This window comes from Heptranchias perlo, chromosome 41 (assembly GCF_035084215.1).
Source record: "Heptranchias perlo isolate sHepPer1 chromosome 41, sHepPer1.hap1, whole genome shotgun sequence".
Classification (NCBI taxonomy): domain Eukaryota; kingdom Metazoa; phylum Chordata; class Chondrichthyes; order Hexanchiformes; family Hexanchidae; genus Heptranchias; species Heptranchias perlo.
In genome coordinates this window covers 12,419,140-12,439,730 of record NC_090365.1, presented here as the reverse complement: position 1 = coordinate 12,439,730, position 20,591 = coordinate 12,419,140, and the positions used below count along the sequence as shown (strand labels likewise).

The window sequence follows — 20,591 nt, the reverse complement described above, 5'->3', positions numbered from 1 at the left end:
CAGTCCTGCCATTCCAGGAATCAGTCTGGTGAACCTTCGCTGCACTCCCTCTATGACAAGTATATCTTTTCTCAGGTAAAGAGACCAAAACTGCACACAATACTCCAGGTGTGGTCTCACCAAGGCCCTGTATAACTGCAGTAAGGCATTCTTGCTCCTGTACTCAAATCCTCTTGCAATGAAGGCCAACATACCATTTGCCTTCCTAACTGCTTGCTGCACCTGCATGTTTGCTTTCAGTGACTGGTGTACAAGGACACCCAGACCCCTCTGTACATCAACATTTCCCAATCTATCACCATTTAAATAATACGCTGCCTTTCTGTTTTTCCTTCCGAAGTGGATAACTTCACATTTATCCACATTATATTGCATCTGCTATGTATTTGCCCACTCACTCAACTTGTCTAAATCGCCTTGAACCCTCTTTGCATCCTCCTCACAACTCACAATCCCACCTAGTTTTGTGTCATCAGCAAACTTGGAAATATTACATTTGGTTCCCTCATCTAAATCATTGATATATATTGTGAATAGCTGGGGCCCAAGCACTGATCCCTGCGGTACCCCACTAGTCACTGCCTGCCACTCCGAAAAAGACCCTTTTATTCCTACTCTCTGTTTCCTGCCTGTTAACCAATTTTCAATCCATGCCAATATATTACCGCCAATCCCACGTGCTTTAATTTTGCACACTAACCTCTTATGTGGGACGTTATCAAAGGACTTCTGAAAATCCAAATAAACCACATCCACTGGTTCGCCCTTATCTATTCTACCAGTTACATCCTCAAAAAACTCCAATAGGTTTGTCAAACACGATTTCTCTTTCATAAATCCATGTTGGCTTTGTCTAATCCTGTTGATATTTTCTAAGTGTCCTGTTATCACATCCTTTATAATAGACTCTAGCATTTTCCCTACTACTGATGTTAGGCTAACTGTTTTTTAGTTCCCTGTTTTCTCTCTCCCTCCTTTTTTAAATAGTGGGGTTACATTTGCCACCCTCCAATCTACAGGAATTGTTCCATAATCTATAGAATTTTGGCAGATGACAACTAATGCATCCACTATTTCCATGGCTACCTCTTTTAGTACTCTGGAATGCAGATTATCAAGCCCTGGGGATTTATCGGCTTTCAGTCCCATTAATTTCTCCAGCACTTTTTTTTTACTAATACTAATTTCCTTTAATTCCTCCTTCTCACTAGTCCCTTGGTTCCCTAGCATTTCTGGGAGGTTATTTGTGTCCTCTTCCGTGAAGACAGAACCAAAGTATTTGTTTAATTGCTCTGCCATTTCCTTGTTCCCCATTATAAATTCTCCTGTTTCTGACTGTAAGGGACCTACATTTGTCTTCACTAATCTTTTTCTTTTTACATACTTGTAGAAGCTTTTACAGTCCATTTTTATGTTCTTTGCAAGTTTACTCTCATACTCTATTTTTCCCCTCTTAATCAATCTCTTGCCCTTTTTTGCTGAATTCTAAATTGCTCCCAATCTTCAGGCTTGCTACTTTTTCTGTCAACTTTATATGTCTCCTCTTTGGATCTAGCACTATCCTTAATTTCTTTTGTTAACCACGGTTGGGCTACTTTTCCTTTTGTGTTTATGCGCCAGAAAGGAATGTATAACTGTTGCAATTCATGCATTCGTTTCTTAAATGTTAGCCATTGCCTATCTAGTGTCATGCCTTTTAATGAAACTTCCCAATCAATCATAGCCAACTCACTCCTCATACCTTCGTAGTTTCCTTTGTTTAGATTTAGGATCCTAGTTTCGGATTGGACTACTTCACTTTCCATCTTAATGAAGAATTCTACCATGTTATGCTCACTCTTCCCTAAAGGACCCCACACAACAAGATTATTAATTAACCCCTTCTCATTGCACAATACCCAATCTGAGATAGCCTATTCCCCAGTTGGCTCCTCAACGTACAGGTCTAAAAAACCATCTTGTACACACTCCAGGAATTCATCCTCCATGGTATTATTGCTAATTTGGTTTGGCCAGTCTATATGTAGATTAAAGTCACCCATGATTACTGTAGTACCCTTGTTACATGCATCTCTAATTTCCTGTTTGATGCCTATTATACCACTACTGTTTGGAAGCCTATAGACAACTCCCACCAATGTTTTATGCCCCTTTGTGCTTCTTAACTCCACCCAGACTGATTCAACATCTTAGGACAGGTGATCAAAAGCTTGGTCAAAGAGATGGTTTTAAGGAGTGTCTTAAAGAAGGAGAGAGAGGTAGAGAGGCGGAGAGGTTTAGGGAGGGAATTCCAAAGCTTAGAGTCGAGACAGAGTGTAGGCGCGGCTGCCAGTGGTGGGACGAAGGAAATCAGGGATGCGCAAGAGGCCAGAATTGAAGGGTTATAGGGCTGGAGGAGTTACAGAGATAGGGAGGGGCGAGGACATGGAGGGATTTGAACACAAGGATGAGAATTTTAAAATTGGGTCCTTGCTGCATGAAGAGCCAATGTAGGTCAGCGATCACAGGGGTGAAGGGTGAACGGGACTTGGTGTGAGTTAGGCACAGGCAGCAGAGTTTTGGTTGAGCTCAAGTTTACGGAGGGTGCAATGTGGGAGGCTGGCCAGGAGAGCATTGGAATAGAAGCCAATCAGGGGAATAAAAGCCAGGATAAAATCTCCCCTTCCCTCCCCGATTTTACTCCTCATCCCTCAATGACTGAACTTTATGGCCCCCTCCCCAAGACTCTCAGCTCCTTTCTCCCCCCCATCATTTTTTTATGGTACTTGCTCTCTCAGTCTGTGGACTGAATTTGGTCCAAACAAAACATTTCTAAAAATAAGCACTAAATACAGGGACAAAAAATAAACATCACAAACCAGACCTTGCAATTCTGAAGCATTCATGGACTCCAGCTATCGCTCCCATGTAATGATGTCCTTGAATGATCCCTCACCTCATTGAGTATACAGAAAGATCTTAGAATACACTGTCTTAGCAAACAAATTCTGCTGGGTGAGTTCGGGGGTCGGAGTTCAATGTAATTATGGCAATACACGGAAGGAGCAGGTTTGATGGACGGAATGGGCTCACCTTGTTCCTGGTTTCTTGTGCCTTTTTTCTCCCCTCCCCATTTCCAGGTGAAAAGAACTTGCATTGCCTTTCACGACCTCAGTATGTCCCAAAATGCTTTACAGCCAATGAAGTTCTTTTTGAAGTGTAGTCACTGTTATGATGTAGAAAAAGCGGCAACCAATTTGCACATGGCAATGTGATAATGACCAGATAATCTGTTTTAGTGATGTTGATTAAGGGATAAATATTGGCCAGGGATCAGAGAACATTTATGCAAAGAGCGAGTGTAACAGAAAAGGCACAGTTCTCCCGCCATTGGCTGTACTTGAACCACACATAGTGGGGAACCAAGGGTCTAATGAGAGTGAGGAACTTAAAGTAATTAATATCAGTAAAGAAAAAGTACTTGAGAAACTAATGGGACTAAAACCTGATAAATCCCCTGGACCTGATGGCCTACATCCGAGGGTTCTAAAAGGGGTGGCTGCACAGATAGTGGATGCATTGGTTATGATCTTCCAAAATTCCCTAGATTCTAGAACGGTCCCAGTGGATTGGAAGGTAGCAAATGTGACCCCGCTATTCAAGAAAGGATGGAGAGAGAAAAAAGGGAGCTACAGGCCAGTTAGCCTGACATCAATCGTCGGGAAAATGCTAGAATCCATTATTAAGGAAGTGGTAACAGGGCACTTAGAAAATCATAATATGATTAGGCAGAGTCAACATGGTTTTATGAAAGAGAAATCGTGTTTGACATATTTATTAGAGCTTTTTGGGGATGTAACTCGCAGGGTAGATAAAGTGGAACCAGTGGATGCCATATATTTGGATTTTCAAAAGGCATTTGATAAGGTGCCACATAAAAGATTGTTACACAAGATAAGGACTCATGGGGTTGGGGGTAACATATTAACATGGATAGAGGATTGGTTAAAGGACAGAAAACAAAGAGTAGGAATAAACGGTTCATTTTCGGGATGGCAGGTTGTCACTAGTGGGGTGTCGCAAGGATCAGTGCTTGGGCCTCAGCAGTTTAGAATATATATTAATGGCTTAGATGAAGGGACCGAGTGTAATGTATCCAAGTTTCCTGACGATACAAAACTAGGTGGGAAAGTAAGCTGTGAGGAGGACACAAAGAGTCTGCAAAGGGATATGAACAGGTTAAGTGAGTAGGCAAGAAGGTGGTAGATGGAGTATAATGTGGGGAAATGTAAGGTTATTCACTTTGGTCGGAAGAATGGAAAAACAGAATATTTTTTAAATGGTGAGAAACTATTAAATGTTGGTGCTCAGAGGGATTTGTACAAGAAACACAAAAAGTTAGCATACAGGTACAACAAGCAATTAGGAAGGCAAATGGCATGTTGGCCTTTATTGCAAGGGGGTTGGAGTATAAAAGTAAGGAAGTCTTACTACAATTGTACAGGGCTTTGGTGAGACCTCACCTGGAGTATTGTGTACAGTTTTGGTCTCCTTATCTGAGGAAGGATATATTTGCCATTAGAGGCGGTGCAGCGAAGGTTCACTAGATTAATTCCTGGGATGAGAGGTTCGTCCTATGAGGCGAGGTTGAGTAGAATGGGCCTATACTCTCTGGAGTTTAGAAGAATGAGAAGTGATCTAATTGAAACATATAAGATTATGAGGAGGATTGACAAGGTAGATGCTGAGAGATTGTTTCCCATTGTTAGAGAGTCTAGAACTAGGGGCATTGTCGCAGGATAAGGGGTCAGCTATTTAAGACTGAGATGAGAAGGACTTTCTTCACTTAGAGGGTTGTGAATCTTTGGAATTCTCTACCCCAGAGGGCTGTGGATGCTGAGTCGTTGAATATATTCAAGGCGGAGATAGATAGATTTTTGGACTCTAGGGGAATCAAGAGATATGGATCAGGCGGGAAAGTGGAGTTGAGGTCGAAGATCAGCCATAATCTGATTGAATGGCGGAGCAGGCTCGAGGGGCCATGTGGCCTACTATTTCTTATGTTCACGCGACCGTTGTAGTTCGGAGGGCAGCGAAGTCCCGCACCCTCTGTGGGCCGTGCGAGCTCCTGCCGGATCCACCGGCTCGGTTAGCGGCCCAGCTAAGTGCCTGTTTAACGCGTTGGCTCCAGCGCTGAAGCCGCCAGATTTTTTTTCAAAAAAAGACCTGTGATGACATTATTCGTGCTGCGCTTACGTGCAGGGAAACGGAAAGAGAGGGAATCTGATGCGAGAGACTCCCCCTCCCAACACAGGCTTCATTAAACGGAATGCAGGAATGACCCATAAATGGAGTATTAGGGTTCTCTGGTTGGATGTATTCGTGAAGGTTTCATCACATGACCTCCTGTCTCCAACTGCCCCACCCCTACGCCCCCACCAGTGGTCGCCTGACACGTCGATCCCCACAACACACCGCTTTCCCAGGCTAATCGGAAAGCGAACAGAGTCTTCATTACCCAATTGGATGATTCTTGACTCTCAGTCAAACAGCCTTGTTCCCCATGTCTGATATTTTTATAACTAATTAACAGAAGAACTAGAGGGGAAATTAGGAGTTTTTTTCACACAGAGGATTGTTAAGGCCTGGAACGTACTGCCTTAATGGGTGGTGGAAGCAGATTCCATAGGAACTTTCAATTGGACATGCACTCAATTTGCAGGGTTATGGATGATACAGCAGTGGTGTGGGACTAAATCGGATAGGTCTTTCAAAGAGCCAGCACAGGCATGATGGGCCGAATGGATTCGATGATTCTAAGTGATCAAAGAAAATGAAAAATACAGGCAATTTTTAAATACCCCAGTGTTTTTTCTCCCGGGTGTTGCTGGCGGCAGTGACCTGGAGATTAATCTTCAATTTCTGGAGACTCCAAGACAATCCTAGAAGGTTGGCAACCCCTATTCTAAATGCTCTCAGTCCCAGTTAGTCACGTGACAACAGGCTCACAGCCAGAACCTCTGTTGCCCGAAATGGAACCCACTGCACTGCTATTCATTCGGTCACATTCCAACGCATCACCAGACAGAAAGGATCATTTGTCTCAATCTGGTCCCCTTTTGTGTGGCCTCTATTAAGGTTGCATTATTCTTGCAGCGAGTGGGCAACTCTGAAAAGCCTGCCGAGGGACGAGAGGGAGAGGGGGAGGGGCTCTTTTCAAATAACATGGGCTCCCATCCACCACGGCTCCCAGGTCAAGACATTGTCAAGCGTGGGAACTCTCAATTGGAAAAATATTAAGACAGCAGCCTAAGGACTGTTTAGCGATACATTTTGCTTCTGTTTACTGTTGTGGGTGGGGGAGAAATATAGGAGAATGACAAGGGTTTTCTTAGTCCTGAGACTGTCAGGCCTGGTGAGGGGAGGTTAGCCTGTAAAAAGCCTGGGCTGTTTAACAGTCTGATTTGTAGGCCGTTGTGTTTTGCTCGTAGTCCAAATTAAAGGTCTAAGTCCACTGAAACCTTTCACCTCCATTCGCCTTCTCTTCCCCCTCCCCCACTCACTCTCACCTCTGAGTTCGGAGATTGTGGGTTCGAGTCCCACTCCAGAGACTTGAACACAAAATCTAGGCTGATACTCCCAGTGAGAGTGCTACACTGTCAGAGGTGCCATCTTTCGGATGAGACGTTAAACCGAGGCCCCGCCTGCCCTCTCAGGTGGAAGTAAACGACTCCATGGCACTATTTCAAAGAGCAGGAGAGTTCTCCCCGGTTTCCTGGCCAATATTTATCCCTCAACCAATGTCACTAAAAACAGATTATCTGGTCATTACCTCATTGCTGTTTGTGGGATCTTGCTGTGTGCAAATTAGCTGTTGTGTTTCCTACATTAAAACGGTGACTACACTTCAAAAATATTTCATTGGCTGTGAAGCGCTTTGGGACATCTTGAGGTCATGAAAGGCGCTATATAAATGCAAGTCCTTTCTTAAACCCTACCTCTCCCATGTCTGCTACTGTACTCGAATAAACCTGCGAGGATTAGATATCAGGTCGGATATGCTTTGTCACTCGACTAGACTCTCCAGATTATGCATTTTGAAGTAGCTCCTTCTCAAAAGGTACTTGACCTTTTCGCTCTGATCTCTGAAGAGCATGGGTGCAGTCAGGGTGGGGAAGGGGGCAGGGTGGCAGGCTCATACCCGTTACTCCAGCTCACTGTCCCCATTCCTCCCATTCACTGTCCCCATTCCTCCCGCTCACTGTCCCCATTCCTCCCGCTCACTGTCCCCATTCCTCCAGCTCACTGTCCCCATTCCTCCCGTTCACTGTCCCCATTCCTCCCGCTCACTGTCCCCATTCCTCCCGCTCACTGTCCCCATTCCTCCCGTTCACTGTCTCCATTCCTCCCACTCACTGTCCCCATTCCTCCCGCTCACTGTCCCCATTCCTCCCGCTCACTGTCCCCATTCCTCCCGCTCACTGTCCCCATTCCTCCCGTTCACTGTCCCCATTCCTCCCGCTCACTGTCCCCATTCCTCCCATTCACTGTCCCCATTCCTCCCGTTCACTGTCTCCATTCCTCCCATTCACTGTCCCCATTCCTCCCGCTCACTGTCCCCATTCCTCCCGCTCACTATCCCCATTCCTCCCGTTCACTGTCTCCATTCCTCCCATTCACTGTCCCCATTCCTCCCGCTCACTGTCCCCATTCCTCCCGCTCACTGTCCCCATTCCTCCTGCTCACTGTCCCCATTCCTCCCGCTCACTGTCCCCATTCCTCCCGCTCACTGTCCCCATTCCTCCCGCTCACTGTCCCCATTCCTCCCGCTCACTGTCCCCATTCCTCCCGCTCACTGTCTCCATTCCTCCCGCTCACTGTCCCCATTCCTCCTGCTCACTGTCCCCATTCCTCCTGCTCACTGTCCCCATTCCTCCTGCTCACTGTCTCCATTCCTCCTGCTCACTGTCCCCATTCCTCCCGCTCACTGTCCCCATTCCTCCCATTCACTGTCCCCATTCCTCCCGCTCACTGTCCCCATTCCTCCCGCTCACTGTCCCCATTCCTCCCGCTCACTGTCCCCATTCCTCCCGCTCACTGTCCCCATTCCTCCAGCTCACTGTCCCCATTCCTCCCGTTCACTGTCCCCATTCCTCCCGCTCACTGTCCCCATTCCTCCCGCTCACTGTCCCCATTCCTCCCGCTCACTGTCCCCATTCCTCCCGTTCACTGTCTCCATTCCTCCCACTCACTGTCCCCATTCCTCCCGCTCACTGTCCCCATTCCTCCCGTTCACTGTCCCCATTCCTCCCGCTCACTGTCCCCATTCCTCCCATTCACTGTCCCCATTCCTCCCGTTCACTGTCTCCATTCCTCCCATTCACTGTCCCCATTCCTCCCGCTCACTGTCCCCATTCCTCCCGCTCACTATCCCCATTCCTCCCGTTCACTGTCTCCATTCCTCCCATTCACTGTCCCCATTCCTCCCGCTCACTGTCCCCATTCCTCCCGCTCACTGTCCCCATTCCTCCTGCTCACTGTCCCCATTCCTCCCGCTCACTGTCTCCATTCCTCCTGCTCACTGTCTCCATTCCTCCTGCTCACTGTCCCCATTCCTCCTGCTCACTGTCCCCATTCCTCCTGCTCACTGTCCCCATTCCTCCCATTCACTGTCCCCATTCCTCCTGCTCACTATCCCCATTCCTCCTGCTCACTGTCTCCATTCCTCCTGCTCACTGTCCCCATTCCTCCTGCTCACTGTCCCCATTCCTCCCATTCACTGTCCCCATTCCTCCTGCTCACTGTCCCCATTCCTCCTGCTCACTGTCTCCATTCCTCCTGCTCACTGTCCCCATTCCTCCTGCTCACTGTCCCCATTCCTCCTGCTCACTGTCTCCATTCCTCCTGCTCACTGTCCCCATTCCTCCTGCTCACTGTCCCCATTCCTCCCATTCACTGTCCCCATTCCTCCCGCTCACTGTCCCCATTCCTCCCGCTCACTGTCCCCATTCCTCCCGCTCACTGTCTCCATTCCTCCCGCTCACTGTCTCCATTCCTCCCGCTCACTGTCCCCATTCCTCCCGCTCACTGTCCCCATTCCTCCTGCTCACTGTCCGCATTCCTCCCGCTCACTGTCTCCATTCCTCCCGCTCACTGTCTCCATTCCTCCCGCTCACTGTCCCCATTCCTCCCATTCACTGTCCCCATTCCTCCTGCTCACTGTCCCCATTCCTCCCATTCACTGTCCCCATTCCTCCCATTCACTGTCCCCATTCCTCCCGCTCACTGTCCCCATTCCTCCCGCTCACTGTCCCCATTCCTCCCGCTCACTGTCCCCATTCCTCCCGCTCACTGTCCCCATTCCTCCCGCTCACTGTCCCCATTCCTCCCGCTCACTGTCTCCATTCCTCCCGCTCACTGTCCCCATTCCTCCTGCTCACTGTCCCCATTCCTCCTGCTCACTGTCCCCATTCCTCCTGCTCACTGTCTCCATTCCTCCTGCTCACTGTCCCCATTCCTCCCGCTCACTGTCCCCATTCCTCCCATTCACTGTCCCCATTCCTCCCGCTCACTGTCCCCATTCCTCCCGCTCACTGTCCCCATTCCTCCCGCTCACTGTCCCCATTCCTCCCGCTCACTGTCTCCATTCCTCCCGCTCACTGTCCCCATTCCTCCTGCTCACTGTCCCCATTCCTCCCGCTCACTGTCCCCATTCCTCCTGCTCACTGTCCCCATTCCTCCCGCTCACTGTCTCCATTCCTCCCGCTCACTGTCCCCATTCCTCCTGCTCACTGTCCCCATTCCTCCCGCTCACTGTCCCCATTCCTCCCGCTCACTGTCCCCATTCCTCCCGCTCACTGTCTCCATTCCTCCCGCTCACTGTCCCCATTCCTCCCGCTCACTGTCCCCATTCCTCCCATTCACTGGCCCCATTCCTCCTGCTCACTGTCCCCATTCCTCCCATTCACTGTCCCCATTCCTCCCGCTCACTGTCTCCATTCCTCCCGCTCACTGTCCCCATTCCTCCCGCTCACTGTCCCCATTCCTCCCGCTCACTCCCGATTCCTCCCACACACTCCCGATTCCTCCCTCTCCCATCCTGATTCCTCCCTCTCCCATCCTGATTCCTCCCGCTCACTGTCCCAATTCCTCCCGCTCACTGTCCGAATTCCTCCCACTCACTGTCCCGATTCCTCCCGTTCACTGTCCTGATTATTCCCGCTCCCTGTCCCCATTGTTCCCGCTCCCTGTCCCCATTATTCCCGATCCCTGTCCCAATTCCTCCCGCTCACTGTCCTGATTATTCCCGCTCCCTGTCCCCATTGTTCCCGCTCCCTGTCCTGATTATTCTCGCTCACTGTCCCAATTCCTCTCGCACACTCCCCATTCCTTCCATTGACCCCCCGATTCCTCCTGCTGATCCCCCCATTCGAGTTATGGCCTGCGGCTGCCGTCTCCCCCCATCCCCTCTCCCACTACCTGCCTGCTATGTTGCTGCCCATCTTACGGTCACTTTGGGCCTTGGGTTGACTTTAAAACGGGGATTGTGTTACGACTGAGGGCCCTGCTCCAATCATCCACTCCGTCCTCTAAACCTGCTTTTCCTGAAAACTTGGTGTTCATTCTCTGAGGGTAATCTTAATTGTGGAGGATAGTGTAAAGTGGGCGATAATCGAATTGGCCACCCATACACTCTGCCTGATTGACCTCAATGGAAAGAAAAAACGGGCGGAGTGTACAACGGGTGGCTAGTTCGATATCGCCCAAAGTTAAAGTTACCCTCATTACCATGGGAGATCAACTAGTAAGATAACGGGAGTGCATTTTAAGCAAAAACTACTCCCCTTTATAGGAGGGGCTGGTTCAAGGTGTGTAGCTCCCAGTTTCCGTTAGTGGCAGAGCTCAGACACTGCAGGGTGGGGCCTTTTACAATGGGCCAAAGACGGTCGTTTTAAACAGCTGGGATGGAGAGGAACCCTCATCTGGAGCTCGTTGAAGTAGAAAGCACAGAAGTGTTTACTCAAAGCATACTCCGCATTCCTGGCCCACCACTCAGCCTGAGCGCCCTCTGTTCCTGGTGTATGCTCACAGACCGAATGCCGACTCAACCTGTCTCTCCCTCTGTGACGGTTCCATAAACAGCAGGACTGACTCAGCGTTAACCAACGCAGATCTGCTCACCACACAGAGCTGTGGCATGTAGCAGGGACAGTGAGTCAAACCACTGGCAAACAGTCGGAGCAGAGAAATGTCAGCGCCTGTGGCCTGCAGCTGTTGTGCTCTGCTTAATTTTAAGTTGATTTTTAATTTCCGTGCTTTTTCTGCAAATCAATTCTTGCCGCGTCTGTGCAACAGGAAAAGAGCGGAAAGTTCTTTGGATAAATCTGAAGACGCCGGGTCTGTGAATTTAGTCACGGCTGTGTTCGTAATCTCTTGCTGCCTCGCCCAAGTGGAAAGTTGTCTCGTGTCGGAACAGGAGTAGGCCATTCAGCCCCTCGAGCCTGTTCCACCATTCAGTTAGATCTTGGCTGATCTGTATCTTAACTCCATCTACCCTCCTTGGTGAGTTAACTCAGCACAGACTGCGGGTCAGATCTGGGCTCTTCCTGACGTTTATGGCCGAATTACACACTGGACAAAGATGCTCAGCCATCAGGTGGGCTCAATTTTTTAAAAAGTTTACACGAAATTTTAAATAAGTTCAATTTTTTTTACCTCCTGCATCCTGGGAGGGGCTGTATAGCGGACTCTCAATTATCTGCCAATCATCATGTCCCATTTCAGTGCGGTACTGAGAGGTCCCGTCAGGTGGATGTAAAAGATCCCATGTCACTATTTCGAAGAAGAGCAGGGGCGCTCTCTCCAGTGTCCTGGCCAATATTTATCCCTCAACCAACATCATTGAAACAGATTATCTGGTCAGTATCACATTGCTGCTTGTGGGATCTTGCTGTGCGCAAATTGGCTGCCACGTTTCCTAAATTACAACAGTGACTACACTTCAAAAAAGTACACCATTTGCTGTAAAGCGCTTTGGGATGTCCTGAGGTCGTGAAAGGCGCTATATAAATGCAAGTCTTTTTTTATTACTGGAGTGCACCTCCCCTCTGTTATGACGGATAATTGCATTTCCGCCACAGATAGTTCACTAGTACCTTTTGTATTGAGCAGAATAAGTGAAGGGTTGGTGGCATCCCAAAACTTCAAAAGCAGCCCCAGTAAACCCCTCGACCTTCAGTCCTTGGCTGGACCTTCACCTGTAGAAAAGGAGCAAGGACTTGTATTTATATCGTGCCTTTCACGACCTCAGGATGCCTCAAAGTGCTTCACTGCCAATGAAGTGCTTTTTGAAATGTAATAAATGTAAGGAATCTTACAACACCAGGTTATAGTCCAACTGTTTTATTTGAAAATCACAAGCTTTCGTAGGCTTTCTCCTTCGTCAGGTGAGTGAGTGTGGGATTCCATGGAAGGTTACCACATTTATATTCAAAGAACAATACCTGGTGATTACAGATAATCTTTCCAACTGCCCGTTGTCAAGGCAATCAAAGTGTCCAGACAGAGTGATGTTACCTACAGGACCACCGAATACACAAACGGCCAGAACACAAAACAGAGAGAGAGAGGGAGAGAAACATCCGAAAGGAAGAGAAAGACAGAGAATGACCCGTTGTGTTAAAAACAGATAACTTTTTTTCGCTGGTGGGGTTACGTGTAGCGTGACATGAACCCAAGATCCCGGTTGAGGCCGTCCTCATGGGTGCGGAACTTGGCTATCAATTTCTGCTCGACGATTTTGCGTTGTCGTGTGTCTCGAAGGCCGCCTTGGAGAACGCTTACCCGAAGATCGGTGGCTGAATGTCCTTGACTGCTGAAGTGTTCCCCGACTGGGAGGGAACCCTCCTGTCTGGCGATTGTTGCATTTTGAAATGTAGTCACTGTTGTAATGTAGAAAACGCCAAAGCCAATTTGCGCACAGCAAGATCTCACAAACAGCGATGTAATAACGACCAGATAATCTGTTTTAGTGATGTTGTTTGAGGTGTAAATCTTGGTCAGAACACCAGGGAGAACTCCTCTGCTGTTCTTCGAAATAATGCCATGGGATCTTTTATGTCCACCTGAGAGGGCAGATGGGGCCTCGGTTTAACATCTCATCAAAAGGACGGCACCTCTGACAGTGTAGCACTCCCTCAGTACTGCACTGGGAGTGTCAGCCTAGATTTTGAGCTCAACTCTCTGGAGTGGGACTTGAACCCACAATCTTCTGACTCAGAAGCAAGAGTGCTACCACTGAGTCACGACTTGAAGTTGGAGGGTATGAAGAGAGAAAGTACTTGCTGATATCCTGCTGTGGAGACCGGCTCTGGCTTGTTATTGTCCCTCCTGCTATGAACGGCTACTCGTGTTTCCTAGAGATCTGTGAGAAATCCACTCCTTGGCCTTTCACAGACGACACGGTAATTTAAGTTGGGCGGTTTCTGACCTTGGTGGTTGACACAAGTTGCCCCGGGGTCTGTAACTCCGAACTTCAGTAGAAGGGCTTTTCAGGTCAACAGCCTGGATTTATGAGGATGTGGTCTGAATGCGTAATTAAGCAAATGGGCCTGTGACCAAAAGAGCTGGATTAAGAAGCCAGGGCCTTCCTGTACTAGTCAATGACTGGAGTCAGGGATAAATTGAGCCCAGTGCTTTAATTTATACGGTTCTCACCAGCCTAAAACCTACTTCTCCACAGCTAGAAATAAATCCATTTACACACCAGGACAGAAGGTTTAAAAATAAATGTTGAATTTTATTTTTAAAAGTGCCGATTTGTCTCCCTCTCCTCTCCTGAGGTCTCTAACTAATGTTGGGCTCCATTTCCAAGAGTCTGCCCTTCATTTGTGATCACAGTGAGTGTCGCAGGTTGTTTGACTATCAGTTGCGGGCGTGGTGGGGGGGCAGAAGCAGCAGATTCTCAAATTGACATCTGCTCGTTTGCACTTTCCCAGCAGAGTTGAGGGGTGATCGTTACCCATCTCCCCCAGCCAGCTGATGGTAAAGGCCAATGCTGTACCAACACGCCGCACCACGTACTGTGGGATCTAACTGGAGCTCTGTGATTTCCTCCGCCACACTAGGAGAGTGTGTTATCTGCCATCCCCAGAGCCGGGACAAGGATTCCTGAGGCCCTTGGCACCAAAAACACTCGGCCCCCCGGACCCCTTACACAATCCTCACCACCCTCCCCCCACCCATCCGATCCAGTAAAGCAGAAAGTTGGCCTCGCTCCCTTCTGAATGCTGGAATATTTTGATCCAGCGGTGGTAAAAGAAAAATGAAGAAAGGACTTCCATTTATAAAGATAAAGTGCCTTTCACTCCCTCAGGACTTCAAACGCTTTACAGTCAATGAAGTATTTTTCAAGTGTAGTCACTGTTGTAATGTAGGGAAAAGCAGCAGCCAATTTGTGCACAGCAAGCTCCCACAAACAGCAATGAGATAATGAATAGATAATCTAATTTGAGGGATAAATATTGGGCAGGACAGAGGGCGAACTCCTCTGCTTTTCTTCCTATAGTGCCATGGGACCTTTTCCATCCACCCGAGAGGGCAGATAGGGCCCAGTTTAATATCTCATCTGAATGACGGCATCTCCAACAGTACAGCACTCCCTCAGTACTGGCATTGGAGTGTCAGCCTGGACTGTGTGCTCAAGTCTCTTGAACCTACAACGGTCTGACTCAGAGGCGAGTGTGCTATCCACTGAGCTACGGCTGATTGTGTTTTTCTGCGTTGTGGTCAGTTTTACTCAGGGCCTCATAGGCCCATGCGTCAATCCAGCCCCGACCATCCAGTAACCAAGCAACATTGATAAAGACATGAGGATCAAATGAACTGGTCCCCCTTCGAGTCAGGGAATGACCTGTGCGGAGTAGAGGAATCCAAAGAGGGAAAGAAAAGATTTAAGATGGTGGGAGCCCAGTACCTGCATTGTACCTTTTAAGCTACGCAACAAGGGATAAATATCACCTCTTAGCTGAATTGACAAGGGCGGAAATGCGGAAGATGTAAACGTGTTGTTATTTTCTAGCCTAGCTCATGTTAAACCAGAACTGAGGTTGCCCCAATGGCTCTGCCAGGATACTTGGTGATTAGCTGAGTCTTGCAGACCAGGCTCAGACTGTAGTCAGTGTTGAGTTAGCTCATCTGAGCTGGGGGCAAATGAGGTTGCTACTCTTGACCTTGGTGCATTTGGATCTGCACTCGAGCCTCAGATTTCCAATCTGCTCCATCCCAGGATCTGAGTGTTTTACCATGACGGTGACTCATGGACTGCACCAGCCCATGAGTCACCATCTAGATCTGGGCAACCAATTATGGGAAGGACATTAGGGGCATGGAAAAGGGGGCCTTGAAGATTCGTTAGAATGATACCAGGAATGAGACGTTATAGATACAAAGAAAGTTTCGGGCAGGGCAGCGGGAGCTTTACTCTGCAACTGGCTGTGCTGTTCAGTGTGCAGCTGCAGAATAAACAGCCTCCATTTGCAAACCTTGCCTTGTTCCTTCCCTGCTCCACTGCCAATCCTCTATCAATCCAGCTGATTCCTGTCTGTGCTAGAAACAGCTGTTGGGCCCATACAGAACCAGGAGGATATCACAGGGTCTTGGCCTTTGGTAATTTGTTTCCTGGGAGATAAAATTAACTTGAGGAAAATCAACAGTGAATGATTGCGCTTATTTGGCCCTGAATGAATTTGTCTCATTTTTTAATCTTTAACTGAAAAGAATCCTTTGGAACGTGCTGTACCTTGTAGAAATTAGTCTTGGAATTTTTGTTTTCCTTTTTGTGAATTTTCTACTCAATATGGTGAGAGTTGTGAGTGCTGGGATTGGGCCAAGCAAAGCCAGGGAGATATCACAAGGCCTTGTCCTGGGGCTAATTTGTCTCGATGGGAGATAAAATTAACTTCAGTGCTGCATTGTTGGAGGTGCCATCTTTTGCTTGAAATGCTAAACCATCTGCCTGTTCAGGTAGAACAAAAAGATTCCATGCTACCATTTGAAGACGAGCAGGGGAGTTCTCCCAGGGACCTGGCCAACATTTGTTCTTCAATCAACACTCACCAAAAAAGACCCCAGCTGAATTGGTTGTTTATCTCATTGCTGTTTGGGGGAATCAGACTATGAGCAAATTGTCTGATGCATTTGCGTACAAAACAGTGACTGCTCTTCAGAGGTAATTTATTGGGTTGTGAAGCCCTGACACCCTGAGGATGTGAAAGGTGCTATATAAATGCTTTCCAGTTCTAGCATTGGACCCTCCTTGGTCAGGGACAGCACAGCCAGTTGCAGAGTAAAGCTCCCTCTGCCCTGCCCGAAACTTTCTTTGTGTCTATAACGTCTCATTCCTGGTATCATTCTAACAAATCTTCATGGCCCCCTTTCCATGGCTCTAATGTCCTTCCCATAATTGGTTGCCCAGATCTACATGTGATTCTCCAACCTTGGCCGAACCAATATCTTGTATAAATTCAACACCACTTCCTCCCTTTAGTATTCAGTGTCCAATGTACAAAAACCCAGAATCCAATTTACTTTTTTATGATCTCTTCTACCTGCACCCCTATGATCTATGCGTCTACACCTCTCCATCACTGTTGCATCACGTTAGGAACTTTGACATTTTCTCCCCCTAAATGTACTAAAGAATGAAAGACTTGCATTTATATAGCCTCATGACCTCATTTTTCATGACCTCAGGACGTCTCAAAGCACTTTACAGTCAATTAAGTACTTTTGAAGTGTAGTCACTGCTGTAATGTAGGAAACACAGCTGCCAATTTGTGCACAGCAAGATCCCACAAACAGCAATGTGATAATGACCAGATAATCTGTTTTTTAGTGATGTTGGTTGAGGGATAAATATTGGCCAGGCCACTGGAGAGAACTCCCCTGCTGTTGTTTGAATAGTGCCATGGGATCTTTTACGTCCACCAGAGAGGGCAGATGGGGCCTCGGTTTAACCCTCTCACCTGAAAGACGGCACCTCCAATAGTGCAGCACTTCCTCAGTATTGCACTGGTGTGTCAGCCTAGATTTTGTACTCAACACGTTTCTTGGCATTATACTGTATCCGCCACTTATCTGCCCACTCCATTAACCTGAATAATCCCATTGCAGTGCACACTTCCCTTTTGACCAGAGTACATATTGTACCATATTTACAGACCCCAGGTTATATGGCAGCTGTTGAATTCTTCACTTTTTTTGTGCATCTCTTAGTGCTCATTGACATGAAGGATTCATGCACTGGGAGAATGGCCCAGCAGCCCCCCTACCTATTGTGACCTAGGGTTCCTAGTGTCAGTACCAAGCACTCCCAGGCTAACTGTAGCAATGGTCAGACACAGAGCAAAGCTCCAACTACACTGCCCAATTAATTCATCCCTCAGAAGAGCGCCCCCTATTGCACCACTGTAACATGTTTCTGTTTCCCACACTGTGGCCTGTCTCTGCAAGGGGATAATTTCTGCATGAAATTGTTTTTAAGCAGCAAACTGTTAGGATCTGGAATGCACTGCCTGAAAGGGAGGTGTAAGCAGATACAATAGTAACTTTCAAAAGGGAATTGGATATATACTTGAGAAGGACAAATTTGCAGAGCTATGGGGAAAGAGCAGGCGAATGCGACTAATTGGATAGCTGTTTCAAAGAGCCGGCACAGACATGATGGGCCGAATGGCCTCCTTCTGTGCTGTATGATTCTATGATTCTATTCTATGATTCTATGAAATCGGCACTCACTTGACTCCAAGATGGCTGCCGCATCTGTTTTGTGACCGTGTTTTTGAGAAGTTTCAAAAGTGCAATAGAATTGAGGCACTTCGGGTCAGTTTACATTTATTTGCTGTCCCTCTTGACCTAAAGATGTTTTAAGATTAGTTTGGACTCGGGGAGCTGCCTCAGACTGACCCAGGCCAACACGTGCAGCTGATGTTCAGGCCACGCCAGTGAAAGCAATTTGAACCCTAATTTCACACAGAATGAGCCAGGGTAGCGTGTTGTGAATTCTGGGCGGATGCACGGGGTAGAGATCATTTTGGTTTACAACTTGTGGGATAAGGGATTCATCGAGAGACCACAGGCAAAGAAAAAATGAGAACCAAAATGACTAAGTCAACATCATTTTAAGGCCAAAACAACAGAAGATTTCGACTGCAAACAAAATACTTACCTGTATGTTGTAATGTGCGCGAAGACATAACCTACCATCCAACTGTCGGACCCAAGCTAACCTCCTCATTAACCCATTCATAACCCGGGCTGAAGGGGAGGTGATGGTGTTATTGACACTGGTAGTCTATTTTTAAAAATTCATTCTCAGGATATGGGCGTCACCAGCAAGGCCGGCATTTATTGCCCATCCCTAGTTGCCCTTGAGAAGGTAGTGGTGGGCCTTCTTCTTGAACCACTGCAGTCCGTGGTGTGAAGGTGCTCCCACAGTGCTGGTAGGGAGTTCCAGGATTTTGACTCAGCGACGATGAAGGAACGGACGGTATATGTCCAATTCAGGATGATGTGTGGCTCGGAGGTGAACTTGGAGGTGTTGGTATTCCCATGCGCCTGCTGCCCTTGTCCTTCTAGGTGGTAGAGGTCACGGGTTTGTGAGGTGCTGTCGTAGAAACTGAAAGGATGGGCAATAATTCAGTTGTAATGGGCTGTTGCTTGTTACTATGCCAACAATGCCATAAAAGGCTCCTTTGATCTTTCGCTTTTAAATGATGTTTGTTACGCTGCATTTAGGTTGTGTTGACACTTTACTTGTGTTTTGACTTCTGCTGCTCTGCTTTTGAATACATGGGATGGAACTCAGGACATCTTTGAAATGAGGAAAGAAATGCAGATGTGCGAGATTCCACATGCGCTGGTTGTTTAATTCCTTGGTTGGTGTCCCTCCTGGATGAGACCAATTGCTTTTTAATTTGAACGTTGAGTCTTGTCATGGAGCATCCCTTCAATGAGCAGGACAGGTTTGAGAGACTGTGTGAGAAATGACACTGGATTCCTTGGCATGGTTTGCAAGCCCCCTGATCCATTGTAATAGTTTTGAGATGAAGTGTGGACAAAAATGGAGACAGTTTCAGGCAGCCATTCCATGCTGGGTTCTGATCTCCAGTTTACATTGCCAGGGTTGACTTCAGTGCAAGGTGGAAGTTTTGAGTCGGCATTATGGTACCATTTCTTATTTCTTCGAGATTTTGGGGTGTTTGCTGCAAACTCTCTCTTTAGACCCAATCCAACAGGTTTGATGTACTAGGAAGTCAATTTAAAAGAAATCATCCCAACAAATCCAGGCTAAATACAATCTCCTGACAGCTTTTCTGATACTTTTCTGCTGAATCTAGATGCTTGCATTCCCCCTCTCTTCCTTCCCTCTTCTTCTAAAGCACTGACTCATCTTGGGGTCCACTTAAAAATGTGCCAACCTCATGCCCACCCAGCACCTTGCCCAGGTGGGTGTTCTTCATGTGTGAGTCATCTTGGTGAGTGTCAGCAGGTTATGTGCCCATTGGAGGGCTGAAATTAGTGATGACAAGAATTTCATCCTCCGGGTTGGTTGATCTCGGGGATTCCCTGCTAGTATCTGCATTCCTACCAGGAATTCCATGACATGCTTGTAATGCCGGAAAAGTTGGAGTAACCATCTTCTGGTGGTTGCTTAAATGGGTGAGAACTTGGGCAAGCTCTGTTGCCAGTGGGCGATCCGCCCTTCTCGATTTAGTTTCTCCCCCCCCTCGGTCAATCCAATATACTGAAGTACAACAATAGAAAAATCTGCTCATAGATTCTTCCTTCACCAAAAAAAGGAAACAATGTCCTTCTTCACTGGCATCAATGTTAAAGAAAGAACTTGCATATAAATAGCACCTTTCACAACCTCAGGATGTCCCAAAGCGCATTACAGCCAATGAAGTACTTTTTGACGTGTAGTCAATGTTGTAATGTAGGAAATACATCAGCCAATTTGTGCACAGCAAGATCCCACAAACAGCAATGTGATAATGATCCGATCATCTGTTTTTCGGTGTTGGTTGAGGGATAAATATTGGCCAGGACACTAGGAGAACTCCCTACTGTTCTGCAGATAGTGCCATGGGATCTTTTACATCTAATTGAGAGGGCAGACAAAACCTGGGTTTAATATCTCATCTGCCAGACAGCACCTCCTACAGTGCAGCACTCCCTTAGAACCGTGCTGTGTCAGTTTAGATTATATGCTGAAGTCTCTGTAGTGGGTCTTTGAACCAACAACCTTTAGACTCAGAAGTAGGCATGCTATTAACTGAGGCACAGCTGATACTTTGTTAAGCTTTGAAAAGACAGACCTGGATTTATATAACACCTTACGGGGTAAATCTTCGCCTTCATAGCCTGGTGGTAACCAGGGGGAGCATTTTGCCCGACCTTTACAGAACCCACCCAATTTACATTCCATTCCGTTCAGGCTCTACCACGGGCGAGCCATCTGTTCTGTCAAATCACTGTCCAGGTAGTGAAGATTAAAATTTTATCCCTACGGAAATGTCTCAAAATGCTTCTTTGAAGTGCGGTGCCTGTTG

The 20,591-nt window shown here is 47.4% G+C and overlaps 1 protein-coding gene across 1 annotated transcript in view; it reads left to right on the top strand.

Annotated features, from left to right (window-relative positions):
- LOC137306057 (tyrosine-protein kinase receptor UFO-like) overlaps window positions 1-20,591 on the top strand; it is a 162,655-nt gene that overhangs the window by 40,385 nt on the left and 101,679 nt on the right. The window lies entirely within an intron of this gene.